Here is a 14997-nt window from a genome sequence, read left to right on the forward strand (position 1 = left end):
TTCCTTCATGTAGCCGTACACACTCTCCACCTCCAGTAGTTTAGTAACGCTATGACCCAATAATAAATTGAATGACACAACTGTTTCTTTCTGAGGTTCTTGGGTACTTTCTGGCAGGAGATCTTAACTGGGGTTTTTTTATTCCAGAAGGTTTCATCACGTATGATATTTAAAAAATAAAATAAAGTTACTTTCTACTGTTCATCAATATAGTGTTGATATGGTTTCCGTTGTCTTTCACGTCACGTTTCACTAGCTGCCAAGGTAATTTATACCGATGCTGTACCGCAATGAATATTATTTTATCAACTGCAATGGTATTAAAATATGCTCATATGAAGGAAGGTTATGGCTAACTCTCCCTCTGATATTTGGCGGCCTATTGTTTAGCGGCAGTCACCTAGTTGCGACACTCTAATAGAATTTCATGGAGTTTTAAGGTTGTCATACCCAAGGATGAATTCTTACGTACTCCCGCTTACGATCACTAAATGTCCACGGATATTGATTCATCAAGTGCCATTCGCTTACCGCAGGTTAACCTTCACGTGCAGAAGTCCTCAATTCCATGGACGCACTTCATGTCATAAAGCTCAGTGCCCTAGAACATTCACTCTGATTTTCCAATCTACTTAGGGTATAGTATGACCAATGCAATGGAAGGGTTTTGATTTGTTTGTAATAACACGTGGCGATGGTGAGTCATCGGAAATTGAGCCCAGTTAGATTTTGCTCCTTAATAGCGTGATAAGAGTGAGAGATAAGATATAAAGCCTTCTTGACTTTTGATTCCAAGCCCACACATGAATATAGACGACATTGCGAATTTATTTACATTTGATTGAAAAGGCAAAGTGATTCCAAAAGTTTAATTATAGAACAGTTTTGAAGTTGAATCCAAAAATAAAACAGATTGGCTCATAAATATCTGAGGATAATTTATGAAAGAAATAATAATAAGTTTGAAAGCTGTTCCTATTAAATTGTGCAATTTACGAGGGAAACTTCAGGTGGAATTGGCCTTGCCAATCAATATTCAATGAAAACGTTTAAATTTGGTACCGTTTTTGTTTATAAATAAAATCATATTTTACATCTCCATTTTAGAATTATGTTGAGTTAGTTTATCTATTGGTGCTATATTGATTAGGCAGATGAAGAAAATGCCTACTACTCTACTGAAGGCATAATTTCTGTCCACATTTCAATATCATCGTGTGCCTTTTACTAAATCAATAAAGCGAATGGTTAAAAAGGCACAGGGAGAAATGTGATCGTGCGCGCCGGCCAGGCTTCCTCCCTCGTGATCTTCAGCCTACGTACTCGACCCCGGCCTTGCCTGATCCCAAACCCACTCACGACTCCCGTCTCTCTCCCTACACATGCATTCCAAAGCCCCACGCTCTGCATCCTACGCATTCCCAGCTCTTCTCTTTGCAACCCTTATTCCCTACATGTCCCTTCTTTCCCTCTCTCTCCCACGGCCATTGTTCCACTTTGCATGTCACAAAGGGTCTTTGTGTATTCCGCAAGCCTCATTATTGGAGAACCTCGATCCTGCTCAAGAGTCAAGCTCACGCCGCAACAGCAGCGCCTCTCCAAGGCTTTTCCCCGAAACAGGCGCGCGAGCGCTCGGTCGTTCTCCCTCTATTCTGTCTCTCACCCTTCCTCCGTCCCACCCTCTCTCTCTCCCCTTATCTCTCTCTCTCTCTCCTCTCTTTTCACGCGAAAGGAAGAAGACACGGAGGTACCTGAGGCCCTCCAAATGCACAAAAACACACGGACACGCACACCTCCATCGGCCTCTCTAGTCAACCGCTCGGTGACCCCTATTTCTCCAATTCCTATTTAGCCACCCCTGATCTCCCTCTATTTATCAACATTCCTCTTTCACACGCCACAGGCTCGCTTCTGAAGTGGCATGTGTGTCTAGTAAGAGATTAGAACGTCTATCATCGAGCTTTGTAATCTATACGTTTCGCGCGAGAAGGCTTACAGCGCTGTCAAATTCCTCACCTCAAGGAGCAGATCAGGTTTTATAGTCGAAATTCGACAACAATGGACGGCATTTCACCCGGTAATAATGTCATGCAAATAACCGCAAGAGGCTTCCAGGTATGAGGCAAGAACTGAGGGCAAGATTAATGCACGCTTGCATAAACACATTGATTGAACTTCAGATAAAATCAATTTTGCACCCTTGGTCTACAGCACCTTTATGCCAAGCCAATGACGCACCACCAGTTGTGTCTCTAAGCTAGTAGTGAAAAAAATATTTAAATTATATTCATATATAAAAGCTCAATAAAAGTAAGCGAAAAAAAATGAATAAGGCTAGGGAGAAACGGAAGCCTTTTGCGTTAGAGGTCGATTTTGAAGATAACATTTACAAATAACTTGAGAAAAGTTAAATACAGAGCAAAAGAGAAAATGGGAATTATGCATTGCGCAGAAGAGATTAAATAATTGCGTCGAACATCCCTAGAGATATACTTAAACGATAGATAGATAATGGGCCAGAACATTTTTAATAGGAAAAGTCTTTTTAGAGCAATCACCTAAATACGAAAATCTTCTCTGAAGTTCCTTAATATGTATTATTTACACAGCTACAGTTTCAGGTAAAAGAAACAGGATAATACCCGGAGTTGATATTTGAATAATTACCCATTAAATCCTCAGGGCATAAACATCTACATAGTACCCCACGAGGGTGTGTGGCGGGGGTTGTTAGGTCACCAAAAGTAATAAATGATAAAACCGCAGGCAATACCAATAAATTCATGCCAATCGTATACTATCAACTAAAACACACATGCATCTTGTGTCAACGTGGCATTTAATCCTGTCCTAGCTGGTAAATTAATCTTCTTTAATATTTCTTGAGAGAATTTGGTTTCTTCCTATTATGATTGCTGTTTGTCCGGGGAAAGGATGAGTACTTGTTTCTATCTGTACTGTAATCTATCTCTTTTATCGTATCATTATGGTCTGATCTACCTAAGTAGGGTGGGGCCTTAATAATTCCTCTAGTATCAATGTTAAACTCGTTTGTTCTAAACCTTTCTAAAAGTCTAAGTATCCCTTGTTCTCTTCGCATTTCAAGTGGCTCCCAGCCAGATTCCCCTAAAAGCCCTGTCACACTCGTCTTCTTAGTACAAGAATTTTTCACGAATCTGACATTGTATTTTATCACTTTTTGCCAATTTTTTCCTTATGATCCCAAATACTGGCGGCATATTACAAATGAGACATAACTAAAGCAAAATAACACCTCTATTTAAGGGGAGCTAATACTAGATAGACGTACTGTCGATGGCCAATAATAGTTAAATAAGGGCATAGAGAAGTGGGATTAAGGAAGACTAATGATTAGCTAGGGAAATGCTAACTCATGCTGAGCTCAATGAATGAGTGATTCTCTGCTCAATCATTCGCTGTAAGGTATCTTACTCGTCCTGCATGCGCACAACGTCGATTTTGAATGTCAACCTCAACGCGTGCAGCGTTTGTTTGTCTTCAGGCATATTCCACGTATACCTATGCCTATTGGAGTGTTAAACTGAGTGCTCGACTATGATGATGATGAAACAATTTCTCCTGCAAAACTCCAAAGCTTTCTGCCCGTGGTTATTCCTCCACACCTGTAGTCCCCTACCTCACTACGACGTCACCCGTAGCCTACCACCGTGTTCCATTCCTTCGTTCTCGTTTGACGCGTACCCCATCTTTATCAAATGTTTCCTCCTAGAAACGAATTCAATTATTTCCTCCAATTGTTCCAATGAATAACAATTTTGCACATTCATTCTACACTTTCTCCAATACAAAATTCATCTGCGTGGATGCCCATGTTATGAAATGATTAAGAATTCAATGTTTTCAATATGTATTGATGCTAATTTCGTGCTGGGTCTTTGTTAAGAAATCAAAGAAATTATTACAATTAATGTTGTCTTTTTAGCTGGATTTCTCTAATCGCTTAAGGTATAAAATCATGTCTAACGCAAATCATTCCGTCCTCTATTCTTCCGAGTATTAATTTCACGTAAACAACAGAAAAATAATCGCAGTCAGAACTTTAATATGCACAAAGAATTGAAGTAATCATTACATAACTTCTATTCAAAAACTAAGTATGAAAGAAGGGAATGGAATTGAATCAAAGGTTTTAAATACCGAAGTCTACCATAGGGAGATAAAAAATAAATTGAGGAAAATAGGTTGATTCCATGCCCAGTTCACAACTGTCCAGATTAAATTTGGGTGAGTCGCATGGACCGAGAATATTAAGATTTTACTTTTAGTTTCCAAAGCCATTAACCTTTACCCTATATTCCTCCATTTTTTATTCCCTAAAATAATTACTATGCTCTCAATATCGATGAAAATATGAGTATAGTAGGAATAATATCGCTTCATCTATCTTAAATTTTAAGGTTTATGTGAAAGCTTGAAATATACACAATATGCATGTATAAAAGAGACAATTTTTGATAAAGGTATTATAGAAATATATTGATGAAAAACACTCGGTTACCGCAATGACGATCGAGAATATTTGTAATATTTTCATTTAAATGCATTTTTGTAACGATTATTCTCAGATACGGTCTCAGTAAGTCTGTCATACCCTAGCATTTAAATGTATTTTAATAATGTACTTTTACAACTGATATTCCTTACGGTTCATTTTAATTAGGATAATAGAGTAAACCAAGTGTCATAGGTCATTTCAAAACTACAGCTACAATCAACCAGTAAAAGTTTGATAATAGTATGAGGTAACTCAATAGTTCTAACGTTAGGAAAATTCTTTCTAACTCCGTGACGCGCCAAATATAGGGAAGGATCTTTCAGGGAAATATCGAGGATTTCTTTCCTGTCGAGAAAAATTTGTTTCTGGCAACCAGCACGAGTTACTTGCCGTCAATCTTGCTTGTAGTTAGGATATGGCGATTTATAGCGTCATTGCAAGATCAAAAGGAATATTTATGCAATTACGTCTACAAAAATTCTTGCGTTCAGACCTTGTTTAAGACGTTAATGGTCTAATCTTCTCTACAAAGTAATTAAATTCTTTACCTTCAACGCCTCCTTTTTAATTTGACTTTGATGAAGCTTTATTAATGAAGCCATTATGCGTAACAAGGAAAAATGCTTGGTCTTTCAGAAAACCCTGCACAGTTTGAACCAATCGGAAATTTGTTGCATTGTCTAATAATTATATCAATTCAGTTGCCTGCCAAAGTTGTGCAGTGTGCAAATAAATGGTTGAAAAAAACTCATATTAGAGATACTAAACCGCTTCGTCATAGCAGCAATTGGAAGCAAGGGAAAATTTTCATTTAGCAATCTTGAGCAAAGAGAAAATCAATATTTAGATATCTTTGCTGTTTTCAATAATTGCGTCCTTTCACCTGCAAGAAAAATTTGCAATAATATGCGTTTGCAAAAAGGTATACAATAACGTTGAAAGCGATCTTCGTACCGTTACTAACTGCTACACTTGCATGTGCAAGTATTCAAGCATGCCAGTTTTACATTTTATACAAGTTAAATCTCTTCCCATGGAATTTTAGCGCAAAATGGTGCAAGGATTAACTCTCTTTGATGTCCCCTAGAGCTGTGCTGGCAGGAACAATGATAATTGCTCCCAAGTCGTAGGGTAGAAGCCAGATGAAAGGGTGTCCAGGCAGCGAGCGTCCTTTCTTCAGCTAGGCGACTTCAACTGTATTTGACCCAGTAAGGAGGCCGCGTGAGTGACGGTGGCCACGTTTAAAGCATTATTGAGAAACGGCCTTAATAATCTAAACTAATATTTCTTATTGGTAAATGTAAATAAATGAAACACATTTTTTTCTTTAGGAAATGTCTTCATCCTTAAGCATGGATTAGATCTTGGAATAACATCATATGTTTCCTTGCTCTGAACAAAAGCAGACTTGCGACAGGAATGAAATATGTCTCAAGATGATTTTCATTAATAGAAATGGGACAAATATGTCAATAACAAAATAATGAGCAAGATTCGGGAAAATTCAAAAAAATAATTTTTTATAGTACTGAAAGCTTATGAGGGAAAAATTTGTACGTAACAATGATAGGTGATGCCCGTCGGAATTGGGAAGTAGTTTTGCCTAGGAAGGAATAGATAGATAGATAGAGGTCTTTATTTGGGCAAAATTGGGACCAAATGGTCCCTTCTTCCATTCAACCCATCGTCGTATACATATTCTGTTAGGCATTAAACTTATAGTGACATTCATATGTACATATAAATACATATAGACAGACATATATTCATTTAGCACAGATTTGCACATCGAAAGAAAAAAGTGTATACATGTATACACACACAAACACACACATACACACACACACACACACACACATATATATACATATATATATATATATATATATATATATATATATATATGTATATATACATATATATATATACACACACATATATAGCATATACAAATATACATACATGCACATACACACACGTACATGCATATGTGCTTTTGTGCAAGGAATGAGGTGGAGAAGAGAGTAATGTTAGCTAATTTCCTTACATCCTAGATTAGCGTCTGGTCCTTCGCAAGGAGAAAATAAATAAAAGCGAGGGTATCGAGTTATCAGTTTAAAATATATATATAAAAAGGCAGTGAGACTTTAGATGTTATATCGAATTCGTTAGTAAATAGTTTAAAAATGCAGAGAAACTAGAGAGATGAGGGGTATGAGTATAAAAAATAATAGAAGTGGTGATATTTTCCGGAGTGAACGCTCATTTACGTTCTTTCGGGGTAAATCTTTTGGTGTTTGAGAATTAAAGTTGGGGAGCTTGATAAAATGAATATTATGTTTTGGCTAACAGCATTGAGATTTGTTCAGAAGTGGGAAAACGATTATTTTAGATAATATATTTTGTTAAATTTTAACGTGTCGGAAATATTTACATTAAAACACGAAAATTGGAATTTTCTGATTAGTACAAACTTCAGTTGTGACCAAAATTGTAAGAATGGATGAATGATATCTTTTTATAAGAAAACGTAGCGAAGGATAAAACGTTGCGATATAGATTAGTATCGTCTGAGCTCCTGGGGAAATTGTTCGTTAAAATATGCTTTGAAAGTTTGCCGAAGGAGATTTTAAAGTAAATCTGTGAAATGCAATGTCATTTTACCTCTGTCAGTAAATAAAACTTATATTAGAAAATTCCGAAAGGACATGAAGTGAAAGAGTCGATATCGATAGTGTGAAAGTAAGTAATGAAAATAATAAGGAACATATAAGAGATAAAAGAAAGTAAGAAACTTTAAAATTCAGTAAAATATTTTTGAAAGAAGGATTCGTTATGTGATGATGGTTTTCACATGCTTTCACTACGTTTTTGAAATCTATCAAGGTTTTTTTTCTAGAAAATGGAGGGATTACATTATTATAGGTGCATTGATTGAAAATATCAATATACCAGCTTTCCAACATGCCCTTGGTGCGGTATTTTTGCTCAAGACATGTATTGTGTTCTGGAGAGCTTCAAATTAGTGACCAAGACAATAAAAGTAAGGATATGCACGCCCAAAACGATTGCAAAACTGCTCTGAGCCGCGAAATTATTTTCCGAGCAACTCGTTTTATTTATATATTTTGGTAGAATTAAAAAAAATCTGATTAAGGTGAAGAGGTTAACATTCATGAAAATTAAGGCATAAAAGTTTCAGGTGATATGTAGAGTATGTAATAAAATGAATTTTTGCTTGAGATGGAACACTTGTGATTGAATGAAGGTTTATCCCTCCCCACATTATCGTAAGGGAAGGAAACTAGACGTGCCAGTATAAGAATAAATTTGGACTGAATGCGGTCCGTACGGGTTACCTGAGGCATGTGTTTGATAGAATAGAAAGTTTATGATTAATAATGAGTAGGTTATGAAAGAATGTGACTTAGATTCACTGGAATCAGACAAGTATTAAAGCGGGAGAGAAGTGGAGAAAAAAATGTTTGCAATCTCATGAACAGAAGAGCAGGTATTAAAAATGTATGCTTGGGACAGAGATGAAAGAAGTATTCAATTACTGCACAGTATGGAGTATATTAGTGGATGAGAGTGTTTCCTGGTATAACAAAATCAGGCTTCCCGGCTTTTCTTCCTCGAAAGGGAATGCTATATATATATATATATATATATATATATATATATATATATATATATCAGGGAAAGGAACTGGCCCCCCTACCCTGATGTGTGAATTTCACACGCCGGTATAGGGCTTAGTACTGGGTGATTTCTACCATCACCTACTAAATCGACCTTCGGGTTGATTACTGTGTTGGTTGTTGATATATATATATATATATATATATATATATATATATATATATATATCAATTCGCTTGAAAAATTTAGGCCCCGGCTGGTTTGTTTTTTCATGGCTAGGTCGATAAATTTGAGTTCATGTTAGCGGATTGATTGTGTATGTTCACAGATTTAATGTATCGTGCAAATTTTCCCCGTCCGTTCAACCTGTTTGCATTTTTTTATACGAGATAGATCGTACTCTGGCATCAATAGTTCTTGAAAGTTTGATATTAGATTTTTTTCAATTTTCTTCATGCTTAATTAGGCATAAATTCCTCACTGAAATTTTACATATGATTAAAATGCAATTTTACACATTTTTAGCATTGCTTCCATTAGCACATATTTGGCGTTGTCGGTTCATTCATTCACAGCCACTAAGTATTGACTCAGCTTCCTGTTAATGGTTTCAGAATGTTTTTAAATGTTCGTCACTTGCTACCGTAATGCAATAAGAAAGAACTTTAATATTATAAACGAACTCAGGGTCGAAAGATTTGATTTTTCTTTTTCTCCAAACGGCTTACTACCACTCCAAATCGCCATTCTGTCTTCCAACGAAGGCACTGAAATGGCATGCGTCATTGGTGGAGGCCATCGTATACCGATTGCCCTTCGCAGATAAATGGATATTGCTCCGAATAAACTCAATATAGGCAGATTTTTCTGTATATGGCCTGTGATCCCTTAACCTTTCACCAGTTTTCCTGGTTCTAAACGAAATATCTTCGACCATATAATTCCTAATTGCCTGTTCGTTCGGTTCGGAAATGCTTTAATTTCCATATCCGAAAATGGAAACGGGAAAGTAGAAAGAGGGCGATGAGATTCTTTGCGCGTCGTGGAAATAAGTTCTTGGGAGTTCTAGGAAGAATGAGAGGGGCTATAGAATTCAGTCGAGTGACAAAAGCGAGTGAGGACGAGGAAAAAGGAAGGGGGCAGATGGATGGTGGCAAGAAAGCAAAAGTGGTAGGATATGAAAAAACTTGCAAAAAGTAAAATGTAAAAAAAGGCTAAGTTCGGCTAGTAAGAAAAAAAGAGGAGTCCTCCTTTTATCCGGCCTTTTCTGTCAACTACATAGTTGCCGGTTCGTCGCTCGCCGGTTGTCATGGAGATGAATAGGGAAGATATCTAAGGATGGAAGGGGGTTGGATAAGAGGACGGGAGCGAGAGAGCTGGCAGAGCAGAGCGAGTTAGTGCAGTGCTGAAGAACGACAGGGATCTTTTTATCTCTTTGGGATTTGATCCATCAGTAAATGTAATGGGATCTTAGTTAGGGCAAGAGTGGGTGAGACAGGGCAAAGATGAAGCATGGTGGCGGGGAAATTGCACCTCAGATCTCATTTTGGGTGGATGGATGCACGCCATCTCCCCGTACGTCCTTTTCCTTTTGCTACATGTCCACTGTGGACCACCTAATTTGGCTGTTTGCCGATGTGATTGGATGCCTGCAGGGAGTGGTAGGAGGGTGAGCCAAAAAGGCAGTTTGATGATGAGAAGGTGATTAACCAGAGGGATCGCTAGGCATTGTAGGACGGGTGGGATTTAAGACTTGGGCAACCTTCAAGGGGCTTGTGGACGAGAGGGATGGGCCACGTAGAAATTGCTGAATGTAATAAGTTCCTTTGAGAATCGTAGACGGCAAATATCATGTTCATTGAAAGCGGTGGCAGGGATGAAGGCTGGAGTTTTTTGGAGATTGAATTTTCCTATAAGGAATCTCTCCGAATGAGCGCTAACTGGAATTTTAGCCTAGTTTACTTCTGTCGTAATCTCTATTCCCGAATGGAGGGAAAAATCTCTTTTCCTTTAGTCTTAGATAAATATGACAGTCTTTGACAACAGTACGATTGTTGGAATGATGCCTTCAAACCTGAATAAAATTACGTTATTTTATGCTTTTGTGTAACTGTGTAAGACGAGCATTTTATATCTATTGAGGTGCCCTTAGTGGAACAGTAAATTTAGTGGCGTAAAAGGATGAATTCATTGAGATATCATATTCATTTTTAAACAAATATTGAGAGATGTGTTTGGTATTAAATGGCATATGGTAACCACCATAGTTGATCGCTGAATTCGTTAAAAGATTGCAGGAAGGAGTTTAAATTGCCATGTGCATGAGTTATTATATGGAATACGCTAACATTTCTTTGAATAGCATAGGTTGTTTTATGATGAAAATACTTCCCTGAATAGAGAAATTTTAATAAATCGCCGAGAATTATCCTACGTTCTTTGATACAGATTAATTTAGTTCCCCGATAAAACGGCATTCAACATACAGGGTTCGTCCGGAAAATAAGTGTACTGAGCTCAGGAAAAAAAATTTATTACACTTTTACATATCTTAAGCTAATATTCCTCAAAATAGGACCCTTGTGAGTCGATACACTTGTTCCATCGGCGTTCCCATTCCTGGAACGCTCCCGCGAAGGCATCATCGGGAACCTCTCGAAGACTCGTCGTTGACCTCTTCTCTGCCCTCCACGAACATCTTGTGCCACCGAAAGATCATGTTTCTGGACATAGCTGACTCCCCGTAAGCCTGGTTAATCATACCGACAGTTTCGGTAGACGATTTCCCAAGCTTTACCGCAAATTTGATGGAATAACGCTGCTCCAAAAACTTCGGCATCGCGTTCCGTGACGTGGGTCGAGCGTGGAGGTTCGCGTTAACAGAGCTCCTCACTACACCACAGCTCAGAGCCGACTGCCTTTTTCAGCGTCGCTTGCCAACATACCCCCCTCCAATCGCAGCCCGTCAGAGCGGTGCTGGGCGCGCCCAGCCCAGGAGTCAGTACACTTATTTTCCGGACGAACCCTGTATGCTGACGTGACGAGGGATAATGCAGGGATCATTTTGTCTGCTGTATATGCCTTGTAAATACTGCAAATATTACGAAATTATATGGATTTAAGTGATAAGGTTTGAAAAGGAATTTTTTTGTTCTGCCAAGAAGGTGGATCATCCTCCTTAAGTTAGAGATGACTTGCTTTGGAAGTTTTCTATAGCATATTGTACCACTCTTTCAATTCATAAAACATGGCAGCTCAAAAACCATATCCAATTTGAAGCCTAAATATGTGATCGTCGGATGTGTTGGCATGTGTTTTTTTATTCATTTTTTCAACAGAAGTGGCCATAGTTCAGCTTATTTTGGTCAGTAAGGAGACATATAATTATTACTAAATGAATTCCTAGGGAATAGCTCTCTAGATATTGCAAAATGCAATGATTCCGTTGAAAGGCACTCGAAATGATTGCATGTTTTCCGCGGGTGTTCCTGATGGAATACGTCCTGGATAAATTAGAAGTGCCTATTTATTGGAGCTTCTTTGTGGCTACCTTTTCATGCAACAGAAGCACAGAATTGAGCTCAGATTTCCCAAGCAGCTAAGGTCATGAGCCTTTTATTCCGCTCTTTTCTTGACGGAGACCTGCGGAGTCAATCAATATATGCACGACTGTTTTAGGAATGTCCTATTTCTTCCTCTCACCACAAAACGCCATGAAAGTATTCTGAAGGTAATGAAGTTTATCGATTACCGATGTCGGAAAGATAAGGGGATAGCGAGGAGGAAATGAGTGGGGCGATGATGGGTGGGGGAGATGAGCTATGGATAAAATCAGAGTATGCTGACACATTTTGAGAAATGAGAAGATATTGATATAACTTTAGGAAAAGACATTGATTTCTAGAGAGCCTCGGATTACCACTTATTTATGCAAAAAAAGCTAGTTCCGTTCCAAAATACGACTCAAATATGAGAGTAATATGGATATAAACCTATTTTTAAAAGAATTGTCCATCTGCAGGGTATTGAAGGAAAGATAAATCTAGAAAATGGATTCTTCTATTTTGCTGATAAAGCGTGTGTCGCGGAAAGGAAGTGTTGGTTTGTTGGAATAACATATATTTTGCCGGTCAAATAACATAGCGAAAAAATTGTTTTCAAAATGCTTAGATTTGAAAAATATATCCAAGAATTATTTTTTGAACGATTAATGACTTATATTCCCTTTTCTCATGCAGTTAAAAATGAAACTTGGTATAACTTTATATGAGAATTTAGTTATTTTCGATTGATGGCATTGCGCTGTGATTATTTATTGAAGTTGAATTGAAGTTAAATATCGTTTGAAGACAATTGTAGGAACCGAAAAACATACGGTGGTTAAAATATATTTTAAACCGAAGTAAACCCTTTTGAGACAGATATTAATGATTACGCGGACCTAATTCAAAAAATATGAACGTATCTGAGATAATGAATGAACAATTAATGCCAGGCATGACTTCCTATTGATGTGTTTTAAATAGAGCCTATTCGAAATACTTATACAAAAACATCTCACAAAATGGAAAATACAAAATAAAGGACGCCAATCGGCTATTTAGAAGATTCCGGGATATTCAGCTGCGGGAAATGTCAAATATTATTGAACTAAGAGTTGAGACCAAAAAAGAGAGTGGATGGTTATATTACACTTAGTGGTGTACTTGGCATCAAATGAAAAGTCAAAAACAAAGGTAGCAGGACGAACTATCAAATTGTAAATTCTCAATTTTATAAATATCAATTGCACCTGTGCATTGGTTTGCATTTAAAGGTGGGCACTTGTGAAGTACTTCTTATTCAATAGCTTCCAAAGTGTGACCAATTGCCTTCGGCGTAAATTTGAAACACTAAAAACAGTTCAAGATAACTTAGCAATCATGTGTAACACCATAAATGTACGAAGAATATTTTGTCCACATTAATAGAAAAGGAGTATTTTACATCACCTCCCAGCAATGATTTCTTTCAATAAATCACGAATTCTCGGTCAAATAACTGTACCAACACATTAAGACGGCCTCGGGTATTTTATTGCTTTTTATTTGACGCATAGACTGCAGAGAGAACTTAACATACCTATACCTCGGAATGGTTTATCTCCCTTTTCGCGTTTTTTCGATTCATCCTTAACATATGAAATCGTCCGTTATCTTCTTCACTAAGCTAATGCTGGGAGTTTTTCTCTCCCAATAAACTCCTCTTGAGAACAACTTTAAAATTGTTCCCAGGATCATAAACAAAAGGATAGAGAGTAGGGCAAGTGATTACTTAGGGGATGATCGGCTTGGGTTTAGGAAGGAGAGAGGTACGCGTGATGCCATTGCAGTAATGAGATTATTAATCAAGAGGAATATAGAACACAACCAGAAGGTATTTGCCTGTTTCGTAGATTTCGAAAAAGCGTTTGATAGAGTGAATTGGGAAAAACTTATGAGTATATTGAAGAAATTAGGATAGATTGCAGGGAAAGGAGGCTAATCCACAACCTATACATGTCTCAGACTGCTCAGTGGCGGGTAGGAAACGGGGAATCAGGATGGGCAGGGTCAGGAAGGGGTGCAAGGCAGGGTTGCCCATTATCACCGTTGCTGTTCAACCTGTATGCAGAGGAAATGATCAAAGAGGCATGGGAAGAACTGGAGCTAGGAATGAAAGTGGGCGGGGAATTCGTAAAATCAGTTAGGTTTGCTGATGACCAAGCTTTATTTTGTCAGTCAGCCAAGGGGTTGCAAGCATTGCTGAGTGAATTGGAAATTCAGTGCGACAGGTATGGGATGAGAATCAATATTAATAAAAGAAAGGTTATGCAATTTTCTAGAAAGAAAAAGGATGAGCCAAACATTAAAATAGGAGGGCAAATACTGGAGCAGGTAGAACAGTTTACGTATCTCGGTAGTGTTTTGGATCAACACGGTCAAAGTAGTAAGGGCGTAAGGAGAAGTATTGCGCTAGGCAAAGAGGCTTTCACAAGGAGGAGGGAGTTGATGACAGGGACGCTGAGTGAGGATATTAAGAAATGACTCGTAAAAACTTTGATATGGAGCGTAGCTACGTACGGCGCGGAAACGTGGTCATTGAAGCAGGAGGATAGACGTAGACTGGAGGCTTTTGAAATGTGGGTGTGGAGAAGAATGGAGAAAGTGAAATGCAGGAATAATTATCAATGCTCCCGAAAGTAGATTAATAGTGGTCATAGGAACGATCAAGCCTTTCCACAGCGAAATGATTTTAGTCAATAGAATTTGGAGCAAAGCATAAATGGGCAAATATTTACTCATACGTGTATTTGGCTGGGTCCGGAACCCGCCGTTTGTTCTTTTCGCGACTCACGGGTTACTGTGTAGTTTTAGCTCTTGATTAAATACACCATGATCACTACGAATTACCTCTCATGAAGAATATAGTATTCTTTTTGGTATAATGGCCTTATAATAGGCACATTATTCGGGAAGTTATATCAGTTACATTTGCTCTTAAATAAACGTCACCAAGTTGAAGTAACAAACCTTATTCGTAGAGATTTGTAATGAGTTTCATGGCCGCTTGAAAGTGGAGTTCAATTTATTTATCACTTATCTACCGGTCAAGGTAGGTTTTTTGGATGGGCATAATTACTAATTTAAAAATTTGTGACACCTAGCAAATTCCAGCAACCTACTTTATAACAGGTCCCTCTTCATCTTTGAGTACTTTCTTCCTCCCTTCATCCCGTCCAACATCCCTATCCTGTTCCTTCCTTTTCCTCGCTTGCCTAACATTCTCCCATCTATTAC

The sequence above is a fragment of the Hetaerina americana genome, unplaced genomic scaffold (assembly GCF_022747635.1).
Source record: "Hetaerina americana unplaced genomic scaffold, ioHetAmer1.1.p SCAF_6, whole genome shotgun sequence".
Taxonomy (NCBI): Eukaryota; Metazoa; Arthropoda; class Insecta; order Odonata; family Calopterygidae; genus Hetaerina; species Hetaerina americana.